This window comes from Arachis stenosperma, chromosome 5 (genome assembly GCF_014773155.1).
Source record: "Arachis stenosperma cultivar V10309 chromosome 5, arast.V10309.gnm1.PFL2, whole genome shotgun sequence".
Classification (NCBI taxonomy): domain Eukaryota; kingdom Viridiplantae; phylum Streptophyta; class Magnoliopsida; order Fabales; family Fabaceae; genus Arachis; species Arachis stenosperma.
In genome coordinates this window covers 77,366,284-77,390,297 of record NC_080381.1, presented here as the reverse complement: position 1 = coordinate 77,390,297, position 24,014 = coordinate 77,366,284, and positions in this window count along the sequence as shown.

The window sequence follows — 24,014 nt, the reverse complement described above, 5'->3', positions numbered from 1 at the left end:
TAGGAGCAGCAAAACCAGGTAGGGTGTCACGAAATTAATCTTGATTATTTGTGTTTGATTTGTGTGAATGTTGTATAAATTGGCTGTGCTAAAAATTGGTTGCATATATGATTGATTCTTGGTGAAAATTTGGTGAAATTTTGATGAAATTTGATGAAATTCTAGCTTTATGTTCATGTTCTTGGAGCAGCTGGAAAAACGAAACCCTAGGCCTAAATTGAGGTTCAATTTGTGATGAAATCATGTAGAAAAGATGGGGTTTTAGTGGCTGATAATTTATTATGAATTTTGGTAAAAATCGGTTGCTGAAAAGATTGAAAAACGGGTGAAAACAGAGAAAGAATCTGAAGAATTTATGAAGAACACGAAGAACACTTTGAGTGTGGTGAAGAACAATGAAGAACACCTTTTTGATTCATAAAAGGGCAAGGAAGTAATTATTTTGGTGTTTGAGGGGTTATTTTGTAATTTCTGAAAGTTAGGGTGGTAAAAGTAGAAATATTAAAAGTTACCGGGGTAAAAAGTGAATTTTAAAGGTTAAAGGTTAAAGTAAAGTTAATTTTCGAAAATATATTAATAAAATAATAAATAATAATAAAATATTAAATAATAATATTTAATTAAAAATAATATTTTAATAAAAATAATAAAATAATGCAGAAAAGGCAGTTTTCTGTAAAAGCTTTAGGAAGACAACTTTAAGTGCAGAATCTCATAATTACCTTCATAAAACACTTAGGGAGTGGTAATAACATGTTAGTGAGGAAAAGATAAAGAAAAGATAAAGGTTGAAGAAAAGATAAAAGTCAAAGAAAAAGTCTGTAAAGTTTTAATGACAGAAAACAGACAGAGATTAGTGAACGAATTAAGGCAACTTAGATAGTACTTGAGTTGCGACTAGGGTTAGGTATTATATGAAAAGTTAAACTGTTTCAGTATAGACTTAATGAACCTATACTTGGGACAGGCTAACTATTCATACCGAAATTTACATAAGCTTTAAATACATATGTTAAGCAGAGAAACCAGAGCAGAGTAAAGAAACACAGAGAACAGAGTAACCAGAGCAGAATAGAGGGATACAGAGAAAAGAGTAACCTGAGCCAAGTAAAAAGACATAGAGAAGAGAGTAATGTGACAAAGAGAAATGGTTTGAGTTAAGATGTAAAAGTAAAAGCTGTAGAGTTTGTATGGCGTGATTGAACAGAGAAAGAAAGAGTTACAGCATAAGAATGTGAAAGTGATGATGAATAATGAGAATGTTAATGAATGATGATAATGAGAATGATTATGTAAGAATCTGCTGCAGAGAGGCAGTCAGATAGATGGTGGTACGACCACTGAGAACGCTTTCCTGGGATACCTTGCTATAATGCTTTGCTGTAAGACAGAGGTTGCTTACAGAGGTATCAAGATGAATGTGCTCCTGTAAGACAGAGGTTGCTTACAGTGAGTGTGTTGTGGCTCCTGTAAGACAGAGGTTGCTTACAGTGAGTGTGTTGTTGCTCCTGTAAGACAGAGGTTGCTTACAGTGAGTATGTTGTTGCTCCTGTAAGACAGAGGTTGCTTACAGTGAGTCTGTTGGGCGTATATCGGCTAATAAGTTTCGCCCTGCAAGACAAAGGTTGCTTGCAGTGGATACCCTGCAAGACAAAGGTTGCTTGCAGTGGATATTGCCAACAGGAAAGCCTTATCCAGACAAAGGTTGCTGGATAACGTCGGGAGCGGGTATGTAACCGACAAATGAGCTCATTACCTGCACTAGGGCTAGACATGCATCATTCTTGTCTGCGCATCATTCTCTGTTGCACTCCTTTCTGTGTGTGATCTATTTCTTGGTGTTTGTCTGCTTGTATGCTATTTCTATGTTTTATTTTCTTGTATTCTTTTGTTTGTGTTCTGTTTTCTATTGCCTCTACTTTCTCTTTCTATCTTTATCTTTTGTTTACTGCTTCGCTATATTTTGTTATTTGTCTGCTAATCGACCCCAAATAAATGAACGTAACTAACAACCCCGACCCTACTAAGAACTCCCCAGTTCTTACCCCTTCTCTCTCCCTTCCCCCTTCAGATGGAAGTAAGAGTACCTTACCGAAGTTCGCTGATGACCGTTCGTAAGAAGAGGATTCTGCTCTAGATAGTTTTCTGAGTCTAGGGTGAATATCGTTCTCTGTTTATATGTATATACTGTGAAACCAGCCAACGTCTGCACCCCGTTCGTATGCGCACTTTAACCTGAATCCTGTGTACGAGACTCCCGTTGTGTGGCTACTTGATGAGGTACCAGAGAGACGTCATATGGCAATGTCTGATCGTGCAGAGGAGTAACAAATGATGTTCTACCTTTTGATGATGTTCCACCTGACTTGAGCTTTGAAGACTTAGAACGTACTTTCCCTCGCTTTAGTAGTTTAGAGGGACTAGGCGAGTATAGAGTCTAGGCTAGCCTGGGTGCCAGCTTAGGGACTTCTTGAACAGGTCAGGACCTGGGATGTTGTATATATATATGTATATATAGATATTATTTAGCTATATCTAGGGGTGTTCTAACTAAAGGTCTATACTCTAACAAAGGCTGGATAAATGAATGTTTCTAGCTACTCGTGATGTATTTATGTGTGGTTGTTTATAATTGACTCATCTGTTATTACTTGTGAATTGATTATGACTGATCCCGTTTATTAATCCAAATATTTTCAAACAAAAAAAAAATAAATATACCTCGCAAATTAACCACGTTTTTAACAACGAATCAGGCTCATATGATAAATAATAGATAATAATTAGGAAGACAAATTGGTAGCGCTCAGTTTCCGGTGTGTCCTAGGCGTACTGAAAATTGGGTCGTTACAATTTGGTATCAGAGCAGTTCGTTCCCAGTAGAGCCTGGGGAGTGGACTGACTATGCTTCATTGCATACTCTGTTGTGTGTCTCATGCGTATAGGATATCCCAGTGATATATGTTGCATGATTGTCTCTGTGTTTCCATTTTGGGAATGTTCACACTTGACTTGAAGTGTTAAGACTGATCACCTTAATAATGATTGTTTGGTGCGGATAAGACCTCAATGACTGTGAATAGGCATGGTTTAACCGAGTTCCGAACGACAAATTCGTGTCAGGCACAACTATTCTTATAGCTGTTATGATCTCCATGGCCATGGCTATGTGATATTTAGATGCTGTAAGGAACGAACTGATATCTTCGTCAGGATGGCTTGAAGGAAATAGACTGCTTGAAGATGGATTCTTGCATGTGGCTGAAATTTTGAGGGCAAAATTTTCTTTAAGGAGGGTAGAATGTAACAACCCCGATTTTCGAGTATGCGAGATATTTTCTGAAGGCACGGATTTTGCCAGAAGATCAGTAAAGGGAATACCTCTTCTATATCAACAAGTATCTCAATTCTCATTGTCATTATGTCATCTTTAAGCCAAAACCTCTTTTGAGGCAAGCTCGACAACGCGGCCACGGAGAACCTAGTTTTTGAACCGTATCGGTTAGGAGTTTTGATTCTAGTTTTCGTAAATAGGCTCAGTTTGACGAACCGGACTCGATTCATGAGAGAAGAAAGATAATAGTATAATATTATCATTATATTAGTATTATAAAATGCTTGAATGATATTATAAGGTTACCTGGTCAGTTTTAGTTAAAAACAGAAAATCAGTTTAACCGGGTTTACGGTTTACTGGTGCAGCTTAGCACCAGCACTCTCTGATGACTTTAGCAATGCTAAGGCCTCATTATTCATGTTTTATTCTCATAATAAATATGTTACTAGTGTCATTTATGCTAGTATCTCAGAAAATAATTTTTAGAGATGTTTTTACAAGTGTTCCGATACATCTAGTTTTAGTAGTTATACACCAGAGATATTTTAATATTATTTTAATCCACCTCCAAGCCAACCAATCATAACTCACCTTACACCCCCAAGACCTCCAAGGCTGTCTCATTTCATCATTTTGGCCGAAAATAACAAGAGAGAAAAGAGAGAAACTTTCATGAACACTTAATCTTCAAAGCTTGATTTCTTTTGAACTAAAACTCAAATCAAAACTCCGATTTCACCAAAATGATCCTCTCTTCTTCCTCTACATAACCATGTGACTTATCAAGGCTGGAAATAAGGTGAGATGGCTGTCTCCCTCCCTCTTCAATTCGGTTTTCAAGGAAAACCATGCAAAACATGTGTTTTCTTGATGTTTTTCCTTAGGAATCATGCTTAACTTGACTTGAGGGCCAAGAAACGTGAATTTCCAGCAACTCTAAGGCGATATATCTCTTCCTAACATGCTGAGTGAGATTTGGTTAGTTGAGGGTTTTTGGATTTAAAGTTGTTCTTGATGTGATTTAGGAGGAAAAAGTGCTTAAGGACCACCTGAAAGTTTAACCGAATTAGGAGCAGCAAAACCAGGTAGGGTATCACGAAATTAATCTTGATTATTTGTGTTTGATTTGTGTGAATGTTGTATAAATTGGCTGTGCTAAAAATTGGTTGCATATATGATTGATTCTTGGTGAAAATTTGGTGAAATTTTGAAGAAATTTGATGAAATTCAAGCTTTATGTTCATGTTCTTGGAGCAGCTGGAAAAACGAAACCCTAGGCCTAAATTGAGGTTCAATTTGTGATGAAATCATGTAGAAAAGATGGGGTTTTAGTGGCTGATAATTTATTATGAATTTTGGTAAAAATCGGTTGCTGAAAAGATTGAAAAACGGGTGAAAACAGAGAAAGAATCTGAAGAATTTATGAAGAACACGAAGAACACTTTGAGTGTGGTGAAGAACAATGAAGAAAACCTTTTTGATTCATAAAAGGGCAAGGAAGTAATTATTTTGGTGTTTGAGGGGTTATTTTGTAATTTCTGAAAGTTAGGGTGGTAAAAGTAGAAATATTAAAAGTTACCGGGGTAAAAAGTGAATTTTAAAGGTTAAAGGTTAAAGTAAAGTTAATTTTCGAAAATATATTAATAAAATAATAAATAATAATAAAATATTAAATAATAATATTTAATTAAAAATAATATTTTAATAAAAATAATAAAATAATGCAGAAAAGGCAGTTTTCTGTAAAAGCTTTAGGAAGACAACTTTAAGTGCAGAATCTCATAATTACCTTCATAAAACACTTAGGGAGTGGTAATAACATGTTAGTGAGGAAAAGATAAAGAAAAGATAAAGGTTGAAGAAAAGATAAAAGTCAAAGAAAAAGTCTGTAAAGTTTTAATGACAGAAAACAGACAGAGATTAGTGAACGAATTAGGGCAACATAGATAGTACTTGAGTTGCGACTAGGGTTAGGTATTGTTCATACCCTGACCGAGCTCCCCAAACTCGGCAAAGTTCATAGAAGGTCCGACCTCATCCCCAGGCCCATGCTTGAGGTCGGACCTCGGACAATAAAGCTAAAGAAGCCCAAAAGGAACGAAGCCCAAGACCTAAAGGCCGAAAAGGCCTAGGAAAGGCGGTTCCACAAAGATAAAGATAAAACTCCCAAAAGGATAAGATAAGATAAGAATATCTTATCCAGGGAAGATCACGGCCAACTACTATAAATACACTGGAGCACCCAGGTATAACACACACTCTAATTCTACTCAATATCTGCTTGGACCCATGCTAACTTAAGCATCGGAGTGTCATTGCAGGTACCACCACCAACCACTCGGCATACCAAGCTCGGGTCATCAATCCCCCCATCTCGGGCCTCCCTAAGACGACCGAGCTGCGCGTTTCAGGTAACCCTCGGAACATTGGCGCCGTTGCCGGGGACCTGGAAGTCATCCCTTTACCATGGCGGACGACCCTCCCAACAATAACCACGCTACATCAGAACAAGAGGAGGAAGTCGACACCGGAGAACGACCGGACAGCCCTCTATCACCACGCACTCCAGGAGGAAACAAACAGAATCGCCCAAAGACATCACTCCCAAACCAAGATCCCCAAAATCCCGAAAGCTCGGAAATTCTAGAAGCAGTTCGGACACAGCAAAACCGGCTGAAACAACTCGAAGAGGGCGTAAAAAAGCAGAAAGAAACTGAACAAGATCTGAGGAGGAAAGCTCGCAAGCGCAGAGAATTAGAAGAAAAACTACAGAAAATAGAGGCCAACCTGAAGGACCGGACGGAACGCGGCACCACCCCCGAAGGCAATCATGATCCCTTCACACGAGAGATCATGAAGGAGAAGGTACCGCGAAACTTCAAACCGCCCGATATGGACCTCTACGACGGCACCACCGATCCAAGTCACCACCTCAGCAACTTCAGAAGCAGAATGTACCTAGTCGACGCCTCCGACGCGATTCGGTGCAAAGCCTTCCCCACCACCCTTACCAAGTCGGCCATGAAGTGGTTCGACAACCTGCCACCAGGATCAATCTCCAGCTTCGAGGACCTAACCAAAAAATTCCTAACAAGGTTCTCTATTCAAAAGGACAAGACAAAACACGCCCCCAGTCTACTCGGGATCAAGCAAGGTAACCAAGAAACTCTCCGAGAATACATGGAGCGATTCAACAAAGCCTGCCTGGACATACAACACTTGCCCACTGAAGCAGCCATCATGGGACTGGCAAATGGCCTAAAAGAGGGACCGTTTAGCCAATCCCTATCCAAACGATACCCGACCTCTCTATACGAGGTGCAGGAGCGGGCAGAAAAATACATCAACATGGAGGAAACCTCCCAGCTGAGAGACTCTTCTAGAAAAGAATCAACCTACTCGCTCCGAGATCGAGATCGGGAACAGAAGAAGAAAGAAGAACCCAACTCGGACGAGCCGCGGAAGTACCACAGCTACACCCCCCTCCGAGTCTCCCTAGTAGACGTCTACAGAGAAGTATGCCACACCGAAAAGATCCCACCACCCCGACCTCTAAAACACAAGGGAGCGGGGAGAGATCGGTCCGAGTACTGTGAATACCACAAACTTTATGGCCATTCTACTAACGACTGCCACGACCTAAAAAATGTTATAGAAAAACTAGCCAGAGAAGGAAAACTCGACAGATACATAGCAGAGAAAGGAGAAGAGACCAAGAAGAGAAGGAGGGGAGATAACGAAGATCGGGCAGAACGAACCCCACGAACCCCTGAAAGACACGTACACATGATAAACGGAGGTTTCGCAGGCGGAGGAACATCCAGATCCTCGCGAAAAAGGCACCTCAAAGAAGTCTACCACATCCGAGAAGACAGTCCCCTGCCCGAGCTACCTATTATCTCATTTACCCGAGAAGATGCTCAAGGGATAATACCCGGGCACGACGATCCAATGGTAATCACCATTATTTTAGCAAACGCCAACTTACATCGAACCCTGATTGACCAGGGAAGCTCAGCAGATATCCTGTTCAAAGCGGCTTTCGACAAACTCGGACTTGAAGAAAAAGAGCTAAAAGCCTATCCCACCGACCTATTTCGGCTAGGGGACACCCCAATCCATCCCTTAGGATACGTCTCGCTACACACTACCTTTGGAAAAGGCGAGCAATCTAAAACATTAAGCATCGACTACATTATAGTCGACGTCACTTCAGCATACAATGCCCTCATTGGGCGACCAACCTTAAACAGACTGGCAGCTATAGTCTCGACCCCACACCTCTGTATGAAGTTCCCCACCACAAAAGGAATCGCTACCCTAAAGGGCGACCAAAAACTAGCACGACGATGCTACAACGAAAGCCTAAGCCTAAAAGGGAAAGAGATCAACACGATAGAACTCGGACGAGTCCAAGCCCGAGAAGATCTTCGACCACAACCAGAGGGAGAAACCGAAAAAGTCCAGATTGGGAGCACACCTGAAAAAACGACAAACATAGGGGCAAACCTCGAAGCGGGCTTAAAAGAGGAACTCATAACCCTCTTAAGGGAGAATTCCGACCTCTTCGCCTGGAGAGCCTCCGACATGCCAGGCATAAGCCCCGACCTGTTGTGCCATAAGCTATCAGTGTACCCGGGATCCCGACCTGTCCAACAAAGACGCAGAAAGCTCGGGCCCGAACGCATGCAAGCAATAGAGGAACAAGTACAAGCACTACTAGATGCAGGGTTCATTAGGGAAGTAAAATACCCCCTATGGCTCGCAAACGTGGTCCTGGTAAAAAAGCCCAATGGAAAATGGAGAATGTGCGTCGACTACACGGATCTCAACAAAGCCTGCCCCAAAGATCCATATCCACTACCAAACATCGACGCCTTAGTAGATGCAGCCTCAGGCTATAGATATCTCTCCTTCATGGACGCATACTCAGGATACAACCAAATCCCGATGTACGGACCTGACCAAGAAAAGACCTCGTTCATAACCCCAAGGGCAAACTACTGCTACGTAGTAATGCCCTTCGGGCTGAAGAACGCAGGGGCAACCTACCAGAGGCTAATGAACAAAGTGTTCTCAGAGCACATCGGACTACAACTGGAGGTGTACGTCGACGACATGCTGGTAAAGACACAGGAAGACAGAAACTTGCTGACCGACCTCGCCAGTGTCTTCGGCACCCTCAGAAAACACAACATGAGACTTAACCCGACGAAGTGCACCTTCGCCGCAGAAGCCGGAAAGTTCTTAGGCTTCATGCTGACTCAAAGGGGCATCGAAGCAAACCCGGACAAATGCCAAGCAATACTCAATATGAAGAGCCCGACATGTGTCAAAGAAGTACAACAACTGAATGGAAGACTGGCCGCCCTATCAAGATTCTTGGCAGGATCAGCGATAAAATCACTACCTCTCTACTCACTCCTAAAGAAAGGGAAACCCTTCTCGTGGACCCCGGAGTGCGAAAAAGCCTTTCAAGAATTCAAGGAATTCCTCGGGCGGCCACCAATCCTAACCCGACCTTTAAAAGGGGAAGAGCTCGTACTATACCTCTCGGTCGGACATCGGGCAGTCGCTTCAGCGCTAATACGAGAAAATGATCAAGGACAACACCCCATATACTTCGTAAGCAAGGCACTACAAGGGGCCAAATTAAACTATCAAAAGATAGAAAGATTCGCCTACGCCCTAGTGCTCACAGCCCGGAGGCTCCGTCCCTACTTTCAAGCCCACACCATCAAAGTCCGGACAGACCAACCCATGAGACACATCCTGCAAAAAACAGACCTGGCAGGACGAATACTACAATGGGCGGTGGAACTGTCCGAGTTCGACCTCCACTATGAAGCCCGGAATGCCATAAAATCTCAATATCTAGCCGACTTCATCGCAGAATACACTGAGACCCCTGGAACCCCACTCTCATGGAACCTATATATCGACGGGTCCTCAAACAAAACGGGAAGCGGAGCCGGGGTCATACTCGAAAGCGACCAAGGAACGCGGATAGAACTATCCCTAAAATTCGAGTTCCAGGCTTCAAACAACCAAGCTGAATACGAGGCCCTACTAGCTGGTCTAAAGCTAGCCAAAGAGGTCGGAGCCCAGAGAATCGCGATCTTCAGCGACTCCCAGGTCATCACATCACAAGTAAATGGAAGTTACCCAGGCCAAAGACCCAACTATGAAAAAATACCTGGACCAAACACAGGCACAATTACGCCACTTCCCAGAAATACAAATCCAGCACATACCTCGGGAACAAAATGCCCGGGCAGACGCCCTCTCAAAGCTTGCTAGCACCAAGCCCGGAGGCAACAACAGAAGTCTTCTCCAGGAAACCTTACAATCTCCCTCCGTGCCAAGAGAGGAAGAAATACTAAATACATCCAACCAACAGCAAGGATGGATGACCCCCATACTCAACTACCTGAGGTCAGGAACTCTCCCCGCCGAAAGAAAAGAAGCTAAAAGGCTTACAAAGGACGCCCAGAATTATACACTAATTCACGACATATTATACAGAAGAGGATTCTCAAATCCCCTCCTTAGGTGCGTTCCGACCTCAGAAACAAAAGGCGTCCTCGAAGAAGTCCACGAAGGCATGTGCGGGAACCATCTCGGAGCTCGGGCACTATCCAAAAAAGTAGTCAGGGCCGGGTTCTACTGGCCGACCTTGCAAAGAGACGCAACAGAGTTTGTGAAAATATGCCCCCCCTGCCAAAAACACGCCAATTTTCACAAGGCACCACCCGAAGACCTTATCAGCATCACTGCGCCATGGCCCTTCGCAAAATGGGGACTCGATTTACTCGGCCCGTTCCCACAAGGACCGGGGCAAGTCAAATACCTCATAGTAGGGGTCGACTACTTCACAAAGTGGATCGAAGCTGAACCCTTAGCCACCATTACGGCTCAGAAAAGCCGCAAATTCCTATACAAAAACATTGTCACAAGGTTCGGAGTCCCCTACTCCATCACAACAGACAATGGAACACAATTCACGGACACAAGTTTTTAGAAATTGGTGGCCGAACTAAAAATCAAACAGCAATTCACATCAGTGGAGCACCCACAAGCCAATGGGCAAGCAGAGGCTGCAAATAAAGTCATCTTGGCCGGGTTAAAACGAAGACTCCAAGAGACCAAAGGGGCGTGGGCCGAGGAGCTCCCCCAGGTACTATGGGCATATCGGACAACCCCACACTCTACAACGGGAGAATCACCGTTCCGACTAGCTTATGGGATGGAGGCAATGATTCCTATCGAAATAGATGAAGGGTCACCCAGAATCATCTTCTACAATGAAAAAGATAACCCGCAGGCACAAAGGGAAGAACTCGACCTCCTCCCCGAGGTCCGAGAAAGAGCCCGGATTCGAGAAGAAGCCTTAAAACGGCGAACGGCCCTCAGATACAATCAGAAAGTTATAAAGCGAAGCTTCTCCATCCACGACCTAATTCTAATCCGAAATGACATCGGAACACAAAAGTCGGGAGAAGGAAAGCTAGCCGCAAATTGGAAAGGGCCCTACAAGGTAACAGAAGTCTTAGGAACAGGCTATTACAAAGTATCCGACCTAGAAGGCAATGAGCTGCCCAGGGCCTGGCACGCCTGTAATCTAAGACGGTACTACAGCTAGAAAAATTTAACCCGAGGTGTACTCTTTTTCCCTACAAGGGTTTTTTAATGAGACACCCGGTTAAAATAAAACACCCGACCTAGTCAATGGTAAACACTTTGTAAATATTCTTTCTTTTTAATACTAATCGAATTTTTCTATTTTCTTTTCTCCTTCCTCATGACGAAACAAATCCTAGAAAGTACCCCACCAAGGCGCATTAATTTATGCTCGACAAAACGCAAAAAATCATTTGTCAAGAGACCATACAAGGTCGGCAAAGATAAAAGCGACGAGGTTCAAATTAATGTGAGAAGTTATAAAGTAACTCTGAAAAGGCTCAAAAAAAAAAAAAAAAGCCAAATAAAAAGAGATTACAAAAATAACTTAAAGGGCCGACCAACGAAAAGGTCGGACCTAACAAAAGGAGGTACTCAAAGGCCCGAGGTCCGAAGAAAAGCCCGGATCCAAGGAAGAAGCCTCAAAACAAAAGTTTCAAAACGCTAAGCTAAAAAGTTGTTATCCAAAAAGCAACTAAAAAGCATAAAAGCGGAAACAAAAGCCAAAACGCGAACAAGGCTAAAACAAAGGTTTCAAAACGCTAGCTAAAAAGTTGTTATCCAAAAAGCAACTAAAAAGCATAAAAGCGGAAACAAAAGCCAAAAACGCGAACAAGGCTAAAACAAAGGTTGCAAAACGCTAGCTAAAAAGTTGCTATCCAAAAAACAACTACAAAGCATAAAAAGCGGAACAAAAAGTCAAAAGCGCAAAAACACCGCATAATAAGCTAAAAAAGTTACTACAAGTAGCTAAATAGCAGAAAGGTGTCCAAAGCGTTCACGAAAAACATCCAAAAAGCAAAAGAACCCACAGGCCGGGTAAAAGGCCAAAAACAAAAGATCACAGAGGATCAAGGACCTTTCCGGTCTCCACATCAACAGAAGGCTGCGGAGGAAAAATGGAAACTGGGACTGCATCAACGACACCGTCATCCCGGTTTAAAACCTCCACGCCAGAACCATCCCCGGCCAAAGTTGAAGTCGGATCCGCAACCGGAACCTTGAGGTCGGACACCGGAGCCTTGGGGTCGGACACCGGAACCTCATCCTCGGCAGGGGCAGGAACAATCTTTCCCTCCACAACAATGTTATCCGTACTGAATAAGCTCAGATCCAGGTCGGGAGCAAGAACCCGGATCTGATCCCTCAAATTCACAAACATAGCATCCATACCCTTGGCCACATTATCTTCCAGCTCGTAAAAATCATCCCGAGCCGATTGCAACTTCTCCTTCGTCTCCACAAGCTCGGCATACAGCTTGGTATAGTTCTCCGTCGCCACCTTCGCCATCTCCTCAGATGTCTTCGCCGCCGCCACAGCCGCGGTAGCCCTAGTTTTCTCTTCCTCCAAAGAGATCTCCAGCTCAGTAATCATGGCAGCCTTCAGTTGACTAATCTTATCAAGATCAGACTGAGCCTTCTCAAGTCGGGAGCTGGTCGCACCAATGGGGGATTTCTTGAACTCCTGGGCAATAGCGGCATAAAGACTGGCCATCCGGACACAGCTCCGCACCATATACTGAAAATGATGCTCCATAGACACATCATCAGTAGAAATAAAAGTCTGAGGAAGAATATGCTGTTCAATCCAACCAAGGGCATCAAAATCCTTGTCATTAAAACCCGCAAGCTCCTGAGAGGTCTTCTGTTTCTTGGGGGGAGGACCCGAGGTCGAAGGCGGGGAAAGGTGACCGGGCCCAGAGGTCGGAGGATCTTGAGTTATAGCTCGGAACTGAGGAGTCGGAATGGTCTTCGACCGAGTCTGAACACCCACAGTAGCCTTCTGCGGAGAAGATCGGGCAGAAGCCTCAGCCTCGATATTCCGAGCAGCCGCAGACTTCTTCGACCGACGAAGAAACTTCATGGAATCCGCCTGAGAAGACATCTCTGCAGAAACAAAAAGAAAGGGATTATCACAAACAGGAATTCCACCAAAACAGGCAAAATACTAAAAGGATGAAGCTCGGAGAGGTCGGGAACTACCTAACTCGGAACGGAGAAGGCTTGGATCTCCCAACATTTTCTTCGTGTCCAAGTGAGGTGCCCGACCCCATAAACTGCTCAACACACCCACAAAAGCCTGCTCCGCCTCATCTAGACTCTCAAAGGTATACTTAACCGACACTACATTCTCTTGCCAACAAAGAGGAAAAGAAGGCTCCCCACTCTCATCTAGAAAGAAAGGTCGGACGTCCCCAGCAGCCCGGACCTTGAAATAATAGTTCTTAAAATCATGAAAGGACTCATCGTACAAAGTACAAAACTTCTTTCCCTGGTTAGCCCTAAAAGAGACCCAAGACACCTTCCCTCCACCCGACCCCGGTTTCGTCAACACAAACAGATAGGAAAAAAGAGAAACAGAGGGGGAGACGCCCAAAAACTGACACAAAAGTTGGAACAGCTTTAAAAACGCCCAAGAATTGGGATGGAGTTGCGTAGGGGCAAGATTACAAGACCACAGCACCTCGGATTCCAAGTCAGTAAAGGGAAGTCGGACACCCAGCTTAGAGAAAAAACAATCGTAAGCATAAAAGAAAAGCTTCTCGGAACTTTCTAAAGGCGGCAAGCACACTCTCTCCTCGGACTCCGGGGCTACTAGCTCATAATCCCGCTCAGACTCTCTATTCTCACAAATGCTACACTCCCTACGGAACCTAGCTAAATACTCAGAATCTACAACAGAATGGACTCTTAGAGGACCAGGATCTACCCAGCCAAGACCACTTGGAATCTTGGTCGACATTGCTTGAAAAACCTTTCGAGACATAAAATTCTTGCCTACAAAGAAGAATACAACAGCAAGCAACAATCACATAAAAGCAGACAGCGAAAACCCATTCAGCAAAAACAAGAAACAAAGATCTTTATAGAAGAAAATGCAGCAACAAAATACCAGAGAAAAGAGCCCCCCCCCATATACAAGCAAACAGAGCGATGGCGGCGCCTCTTTTCGGGGCAACCCAGGCATAGAGAAAAAGAAACAGACAAAGAGCCACACAAAAGAACAGAAGCATATGAGTACAAAAGAAAAGAGACGAACAAACCTAGAAAGAAAGAAAACGGCGAGCTCCGACAGCAAGGGGAACGAAACGGCGGCGCAGAGGAAACCCCGGAAAAACGCACAGAAAGATTTGAGGAAGAAGAACAAAGTGAAAGAAGGAGCGGTGCTCGAAGAAGAAGATGGCGAAAACTTAGAAAAAACAGAAAGGAACAGAATAAACGAAGAAAAGGAGGAAAGGGGCAAGTAAATAATGCCTTCACAAAGCCCGAACGGAAATCGAGGAGAAATGGTAAAATGCAATAAATGCAGAAACGGCCATTTTTGAATTTTGAAAAGAACTACTATGCCCGAGCTCGACCTCTCAAGGACGAACTCGGGCAGGGGCACTGTTCATACCCTGACCGAGCTCCCCAAACTCGGCAAAGTTCATAGAAGGTCCGACCTCATCCCCAGGCCCATGCCTGAGGTCGGACCTCGGACAATAAAGCTAAAGAAGCCCAAAAGGAACGAAGCCCAAGACCTAAAGGCCGAAAAGGCCTAGGAAAGGCGGTTCCACAAAGATAAAGATAAAACTCCCAAAAGGATAAGATAAGATAAGAATATCTTATCCAGGGAAGATCACGGCCAACTACTATAAATACACTGGAGCACCCAGGTATAACACACACTCTAATTCTACTCAATATCTGCTTGGACCCATGCTAACTTAAGCATCGGAGTGTCATTGCAGGTACCACCACCAACCACTCGGCATACCAAGCTCGGGTCATCAATCCCCCCATCTCGGGCCTCCCTAAGACGACCGAGCTGCGCGTTTCAGGTAACCCTCGGAACAGGTATTATATGAAAAGTTAAACTGTTTCAGTATAGACTTAATGAACCTATACTTGGGACAGGCTAACTATTCATACCGAAATTTACATAAGCTTTAAATACATATGTTAAGCAGAGAAACCAGAGCAGAGTAAAGAAACACAGAGAACAGAGTAACCAGAGCAGAATAGAGGGATACAGAGAAAAGAGTAACCTGAGCCAAGTAAAAAGACATAGAGAAGAGAGTAATGTGACAAAGAGAAATGGTTTGAGTTAAGATGTAAAAGTAAAAGCTGTAGAGTTTGTATGGCGTGATTGAACAGAGAAAGAAAGAGTTACAGCATAAGAATGTGAAAGTGATGATGAATAATGAGAATGTTAATGAATGATGATAATGAGAATGATTATGTAAGAATCTGCTACAGAGAGGCAGTCAGATAGATGGTGGTACGACCACTGAGAACGCTTTCCTGTGATACCTTGCTATAATGCTTTGCTGTAAGACAGAGGTTGCTTACAGAGGTATCAAGATGAATGTGCTTCTGTAAGACAGAGGTTGCTTACAGTGAGTGTGTTGTGGCTCCTGTAAGACAGAGGTTGCTTACAGTGAGTGTGTTGTTGCTTCTGTAAGACAGAGGTTGCTTACAGTGAGTATGTTGTTGCTCCTGTAAGACAGAGGTTGCTTACAGTGAGTCTGTTGGGCGTATATCGGCTAATAAGTTTCGCCCTGCAAGACAAAGGTTGCTTGCAGTGGATACCCTGCAAGACAAAGGTTGCTTGCAGTGGATATTGCCAACAGGAAAGCCTTATCCAGACAAAGGTTGCTGGATAACGTCGGGAGCGGGTATGTAACCGACAAATGAGCTCATTACCTGCACTAGGGCTAGACATGCATCATTCTTGTCTGCGCATCATTCTCTGTTGCACTCCTTTCTGTGTGTGATCTATTTCTTGGTGTTTGTCTTCTTGTATGCTATTTCTATGTTTTATTTTCTTGTATTCTTTTGTTTGTGTTCTGTTTTCTATTGCCTCTACTTTCTCTTTCTATCTTTATCTTTTGTTTACTGCTTCGCTATATTATGTTATTCGTCTGCTAATCGACCCCAAATAAATGAACGTAACTAACAACCCCGACCCTACTAAGAACTCCCCAGTTCTTACCCCTTCTCTCTCCCTTCCCCCTTCAGATGGAAGTAAGAGTACCTTACCGAAGTTCGCTGATGACCGTTCGTAAGAAGAGGATTCTGCTCTAGATAGTTTTCTGAGTCTAGGGTGAATATCGTTCTCTGTTTATATGTATATACTGTGAAACCAGCCAACGTCTGCACCCCGTTCGTATGCGCACTTTAACCTGAATCCTGTGTACGAGACTCCCGTTGTGTGGCTACTTGATGAGGTACCAGAGAGACGTCATATGGCAATGTCTGATCGTGCAGAGGAGTAACAAATGATGTTCTACCTTTTGATGATGTTCCACCTGACTTGAGTTTTGAAGACTTAGAACGTACTTTCCCTCGTTTTAGTAGTTTAAAGGGACTAGGCGAGTATAGAGTCTAGGCTAGCCTGGGTGCCAGCTTAGGGACTTCTTGAACAGGTCAGGACCTGGGATGTTGTATATATATATGTATATATAGATATTATTTAGCTATATCTAGGGGTGTTCTAACTAAAGGTCTATACTCTAACAAAGGCTGGATAAATGAATGTTTCTAGCTACTCGTGATGTATTTATGTGTGGTTGTTTATAATTGACTCATCTGTTATTACTTGTGAATTGATTATGACTGATCCCGTTTATTAATCCAAATGTTTTCAAACAAAAAAAAAAATAAATATACCTCGCAAATTAACCACGTTTTTAACAACGAATCAGGCTCATATGATAAATAATAGATAATAATTAGGAAGACAAATTGGTAGCGCTCAGTTTCCGGTGTGTCCTAGGCGTACTGAAAATTGGGTCGTTACAATTTGGTATCAGAGCAGTTCGTTCCCAGTAGAGCCTGGGGAGTGGACTGACTATGCTTCATTGCATACTCTGTTGTGTGTCTCATGCGTATAGGATATCCCAGTGATATATGTTGCATGATTGTCTCTGTGTTTTCATTTTGGGAATGTTCACACTTGACTTGAAGTGTTAAGACTGATCACCTTAATAATGATTGTTTGGTGCGGATAAGACCTCAATGACTGTGAATAGGCATGGTTTAACCGAGTTCCGAACGACAAATTCGTGTCAGGCACAACTATTCTTATAGCTGTTATGATCTCCATGGCCATGGCTATGTGATAGTTAGATGCTGTAAGGAACGAACTGATATCTTCGTCAGGATGGCTTGAAGGAAATAGACTGCTTGAAGATGGATTCTTGCATGTGGCTGAAATTTTGAGGGCAAAATTTTCTTTAAGGAGGGTAGAATGTAACAACCCCGATTTTCGAGTATGCGAGATATTTTCTGAAGGCACGGATTTTGCCAGAAGATCAGTAAAGGGAATACCTCTTCTATATCAACAAGTATCTCAATTCTCATTGTCATTATGTCATCTTTAAGCCAAAACCTCTTTTGAGGCAAGCTCGACAACGCGGCCACGGAGAACCTAGTTTTTGAACCGTATCGGTTAGGAGTTTTGATTCTAGTTTTCGTAAATAGGCTCAGTTTGACGAACCGGACTCGATTCATGAGAGAAGAAAGATAATAGTATAATATTATCATTATATTAGTATTATAAAATGCTTGAATGATATTATAAGGTTACCTGGTCAGTTTTAGTTAAAAACAGAAAATCAGTTTAACCGGGTTTACGGTTTACTGGTGCAGCTTAGCACCAGCACTCTCTGATGACTTTAGCAATGCTAAGGCCTCATTATTCATGTTTTATTCTCATAATAAATATGTTACTAGTGTCATTTATGCTAGTAGCTCAGAAAATAATTTTTAGAGATGTTTTTACAAGTGTTCCGATACATCTAGTTTTAGTAGTTATACACCAGAGATATTTTAATATTATTTTAATCCACCTCCAAGCCAACCAATCATAACTCACCTTACACCCCCAAGACCTCCAAGGCTGTCTCATTTCATCATTTTGGCCGAAAATAACAAGAGAGAAAAGAGAGAAACTTTCATGAACACTTAATCTTCAAAGCTTGATTTCTTCTGAACTAAAACTCAAATCAAAACTCTGATTTCACCAAAATGATCCTCTCTTCTTCCTCTACATAACCATGTGACTTATCAAGGCTGGAAATAAGGTGAGATGGCTGTCTCCCTCCCTCTTCAATTCGGTTTTCAAGGAAAACCATGCAAAACATGTGTTTTCTTGATGTTTTTCCTTAGGAATCATGCTTAACTTGACTTGAGGGCCAAGAAACGTGAATTTCCAGCAACTCTAAGGCGATATATCTCTTCCTAACATGCTGAGTGAGATTTGGTTAGTTGAGGGTTTTTGGATTTAAAGTTGTTCTTGATGTGATTTAGGAGGAAAAAGTGCTTAAGGACCACCTGAAAGTTTAACCGAATTAGGAGCAGCAAAACCAGGTAGGGTGTCACGAAATTAATCTTGATTATTTGTGTTTGATTTGTGTGAATGTTGTATAAATTGGCTGTGCTAAAAATTGGTTGCATATATGATTGATTCTTGGTGAAAATTTGGTGAAATTTTGATGAAATTTGATGAAATTCAAGCTTTATGTTCATGTTCTTGGAGCAGATGGAAAAACGAAACCCTAGGCCTAAATTGAGGTTCAATTTGTGATGAAATCATGTAGAAAAGATGGGGTTTTAGTGGCTGATAATTTATTATGAATTTTGGTAAAAATCGGTTGCTGAAAAGATTGAAAAACGGGTGAAAACAGAGAAAGAATCTGAAGAATTTATGAAGAACACGAAGAACACTTTGAGTGTGGTGAAGAACAATGAAGAACACCTTTTTGATTCATAAAATGGCAAGGAAGTAATTATTTTGGTGTTTGAGGGGTTATTTTGTAATTTCTGAAAGTTAGGGTGGTAAAAGTAGAAATATTAAAAGTTACCGGGGTAAAAAGTGAATTTTAAAGGTTAAAGGTTAAAGTAAAGTTAATTTTCGAAAATATATTAATAAAATAATAAATAATAATAAAATATTAAATAATAATATTTAATTAAAAATAATATTTTAATAAAAATAATAAAATAATGCAGAAAAGGCAGTTTTCTGTAAAAGCTTTAGGAAGACAACTTTAAGTGCAGAATCTCATAATTACCTTCATAAAACACTTAGGGAGTGGTAATAACATGTTAGTGAGGAAAAGATAAAGAAAAGATAAAGGTTGAAGAAAAGATAAAAGTCAAAGAAAAAGTCTGTAAAGTTTTAATGACAGAAAACAGACAGAGATTAGTGAACGAATTAGGGCAACTTAGATAGTACTTGAGTTGCGACTAGGGTTAGGTATTATATGAAAAGTTAAACTGTTTCAGTATAGACTTAATGAACCTATACTTGGGACAGGCTAACTATTCATACCGAAATTTACATAAGCTTTAAATACATATGTTAAGCAGAGAAACCAGAGCAGAGTAAAGAAACACAGAGAATAGAGTAACCAGAGCAGAATAGAGGGATACAGAGAAAAGAGTAACCTGAGCCAAGTAAAAAGACATAGAGAAGAGAGTAATGTGACAAAGAGAAATGGTTTGAGTTAAGATGTAAAAGTAAAAGCTGTAGAGTTTGTATGGCGTGATTGAACAGAGAAAGAAAGAGTTACAGCATAAGAATGTGAAAGTGATGATGAATAATGAGAATGTTAATGAATGATGATAATGAGAATGATTATGTAAGAATCTGCTGCAGAGAGGCAGTCAGATAGATGGTGGTACGACCACTGAGAACGCTTTCCTGGGATACCTTGCTATAATGCTTTGCTGTAAGACAGAGGTTGCTTACAGAGGTATCAAGATGAATGTGCTCCTGTAAGACAGAGGTTGCTTACAGTGAGTGTGTTGTGGCTCCTGTAAGACAGAGGTTGCTTACAGTGAGTGTGTTGTTGCTCCTGTAAGACAGAGGTTGCTTACAGTGAGTATGTTGTTGCTCCTGTAAGACAGAGGTTGCTTACAGTGAGTCTGTTGGGCGTATATCGGCTAATAAGTTTCGCCCTGCAAGACAAAGGTTGCTTGCAGTGGATACCCTGCAAGACAAAGGTTGCTTGCAGTGGATATTGCCAACAGGAAAGCCTTATCCAGACAAAGGTTGCTGGATAACGTCGGGAGCGGGTATGTAACCGACAAATGAGCTCATTACCTGCACTAGGGCTAGACATGCATCATTCTTGTCTGCGCATCATTCTCTGTTGCACTCCTTTCTGTGTGTGATCTATTTCTTGGTGTTTGTCTTCTTGTATGCTATTTCTATGTTTATTTTCTTGTATTCTTTTGTTTGTGTTCTGTTTTCTATTGCCTCTACTTTCTCTTTCTATCTTTATCTTTTGTTTACTGCTTCGCTATATTATGTTATTCGTCTGCTAATCGACCCCAAATAAATGAACGTAACTAACAACCCCGACCCTACTAAGAACTCCCCAGTTCTTACCCCTTCTCTCTCCCTTCCCCCTTCAGATGGAAGTAAGAGTACCTTACCGAAGTTCGCTGATGACCGTTCGTACGAAGAGGATTCTGCTCTAGATAGTTTTCTGAGTCTAGGGTGAATATCGTTCTCTGTTTATATGTATATACTGTGAAACCAGCCAACGTCTGCACCCCGTTCGTATGCGCACTTTAACCTGAATCCTGTGTACGAGACTCCCGTTGTGTGGCTACTTGATGAGGTACCAGAGAGACGTCATATGGCAATGTCTGATCGTGCAGAGGAGTAACAAATGATGTTCTACCTTTTGATGATGTTCCACCTGACTTGAGTTTTGAAGACTTAGGACGTACTTTCCCTCGCTTTAGTAGTTTAGAGGGACTAGGCGAGTATAGAGTCTAGGCTAGCCTGGGTGCCAGCTTAGGGACTTCTTGAACAGGTCAGGACCTGGGATGTTGTATATATATATGTATATATAGATATTATTTAGCTATATCTAGGGGTGTTCTAACTAAAGGTCTATACTCTAACAAAGGCTGGATAAATGAATGTTTCTAGCTACTCGTGATGTATTTATGTGTGGTTGTTTATAATTGACTCATCTGTTATTACTTGTGAATTGATTATGACTGATCCCGTTTATTAATCCAAATGTTTTCAAACAAAAAAAATAAATAAATATACCTCGCAAATTAACCACGTTTTTAACAACGAATCAGGCTCATATGATAAATAATAGATAATAATTAGGAAGACAAATTGGTAGCGCTCAGTTTCCGGTATGATCTAGACATATTAAAAATTGGGTCGTTACATCCGTGAGATACATCCTGCTTCTGAAATCGCTAAGATGATGGTTTGAATCTGATGTGCCGTCCTGTGGAGTCATGTTTGGAGCTTTGAAGTCCTTTGGGTCCTTTAGCTTTCATGATCTCTTTGGTGAATGGATCCTGGTCCTTGCAGGAGCTATCCTCATGAGAGGATCGATTAGCTTTGGCTTTGAGATCGGCTTCGAATTTTAGGAGTTTGTCCTCCAATTTCTGGCATTGTTTTATCTCCCTTTGTAGGTCTTTCTCAGGCTCTCGTTGGTGTAGGGCTTCTTCTTCCAGTTGTTTTAAACGGTCTTGAAGCGCCTCCATGGCTCCCGTGTTTGGAGAATCCTTTTTGTTGTTAAGTTGAGGAGTATCCTTTGGTGTAGTGTCCGCGTTTTTGTGCGGCGTTCTATCTTCTAGATCTGAATCGTGATCGTTGTCATGGTTGTCCGCCATGGTGATGGGATGACTTCCAAGTTCCCCGACAACGGCGCCAATATTCCAAGGGTTACCTGAAACTGAAGGTTGATCTCGGATGAGATCTTCTATACTGGTCGGAGCTGTTGTGTCTGACCTGTTTAAAGTTGGTGGCCGGAGCTGTCGTGTCCGACCTATTGGATCTGGTGGCCGGAGCTGTCGTGTCCGACCTGTTGGGCTTGGCGGTGCTGCTGATCCTTCGTCCCCGGAGGGTGGGGGTACCTGCAAGGGACTCCGATGCTTAAGTTAGCAAGGGTATTAAGCAGGTATTGAGTAGAATCAGAGTATGAGTTATACCTGGGTGCTCTGGTGTATTTATAATGGTGTGGAGTGACCTTCTTAGATAAGATAAGTTAGTTATCTTATCTTATCTTATCTTATCTTATCTTTGAGTGAGGTCATCTTATCTTCAGGCGGAACCGCATTTATCTTTCTGGGCTTTGGCTGCCTTTAGATTGGGCTGTGTTCTTTCGTTTTGGACCTACTTTGGGCACCTTTGGCGAGTTGGCCGAGCTCTTTGAGAAGAGGTCGGATAGTCTGACCTGAAGAGGTCGGTCGGCTTGTCGCTAAACATCCTGGGTCGGACAGCTTGACCCAGGGTATGAACAAAAAGTATGTTGATTTCTCTTCAATCCTTGGCTTAAATATCATTAGAAATGAGTTGGGTTGGGCCCACAAGGCTTCTAAAATTGCTGGCCACGAGTTGCATTTTAAAAAGTCACATGCAACATCGACACGTATGCGTACAGTGCGCGTACGTGTCCCTATACGCGATGTAACTATGGCAAATCTTATATCATTATGAAGCCCTATACGTTAGCTTTCCAACGCAACTAGAACCACCTCATTTGGACCTTTGTAGCTCAAGTTATGATCGAATAAGTGTGAAGAGGTCGGCTTGACAACTTTTGCGACTCCTTTATTTCTTCATGAGTTCTCCATTTTTACATGCTTTTTCTTCATTCCCTCAATCCGATCTTTGCCTCCTAAACCTGAAATCACTTAACAAACATATCAAGGCATCTAATAGAATCAAGGTGAATTAGATTTAGCTATTTTAAGACCTAAAAAGCATGTTTTCACTCTTGAGCACAATTAAAGGATAATTTACAAAACCATGCTATTTCATTGGATACATGGGAGAAAAGTTGACAAAACCCTCTAAATTCAACACAAGATAAACCCTAAAAATGGGGTTTATCAGAGAGCCTCTCTAGAATTCTACATCTAAAACTAATGTGTGTGAATTATGTGAATGAAGCCCCTCTAATCTGCATAATGGGCTTGAAACTGGGCCAAAAATCAACTCAAAAATCGCCCCCAGCTTTTTCACTTTAGTGAGGCACGTGCCACGTTGTCATGCATACGCGTCATTTAACTATGCACAAGGTCACGCGTACACATCAGTCACGCGCACGCGTCAGGTGGACGATGTGCTTGTTCACGCGCATGCTTCAGCCATGCGTATGCGTCGACACCAGCTTCTCAAATCTTTAATTCTTCGTGTTCTTTCCACTTTTGCATGCTTCTTTTCCATCCTCTATGCCATTCCTGCCCTATAAACCCTGAAATTACTCAACACACATATCACGGCATTGAATGGTAATAAAAGAGGATTAAAAATTAGCAATTTTAAGGCCTAGGAAGCATGTTTTCATTCTTAGCACAAAATTAGGACGGAATCTCAAAAACATGCAATTTATATGGATAATTGTGAGAATAGTTGACAAAATCCACTTAATTCAATCCAAAATATACCATAAAATAGTGGTTTATCAGTGATCTTTGTAATTATCATGTTGTGATTGGTAGCAAGGATAGTGATCCTTAACCATCAACGCTTGCCAAGACCTTTTTATCATTTGAGTTTCCATTTACTTTCTTGTTATTTACTTTCTCTTTCATCATTTCAAAACCCAAAAATATTTCCCCATAACCAATAATATGCACACTTCCCTGCAACTCCTTAAGAGACGACCCGAGGTTTAAATACTTCGGTTTATTATTATTGGGATTTGTAATTATGACAAACAAATTAAACTTTGATTGAAGATGATTTGTTGGTTTGTACTATGCTTGCAAGAAAAATCCTTTGAGAAATTCTAGACCGACATTTATCATTCATCAGCTCATAGTGAGACGGGCTGTGATGATTGATGAGCGGATAATTTATACGCTTTTTGGCATTATTTTTAGGTAGTTTTTAGTAAGTTCAAGCTACTTTTAGGGACGTTTTCATTAGTTTTTATGTTAAATTCACATTTCTGGACTTTACTATGAGTTTGTGTGTTTTTCTGTGATTTCAGGTAATTTCTGACTGAAATTGAGGGACTTG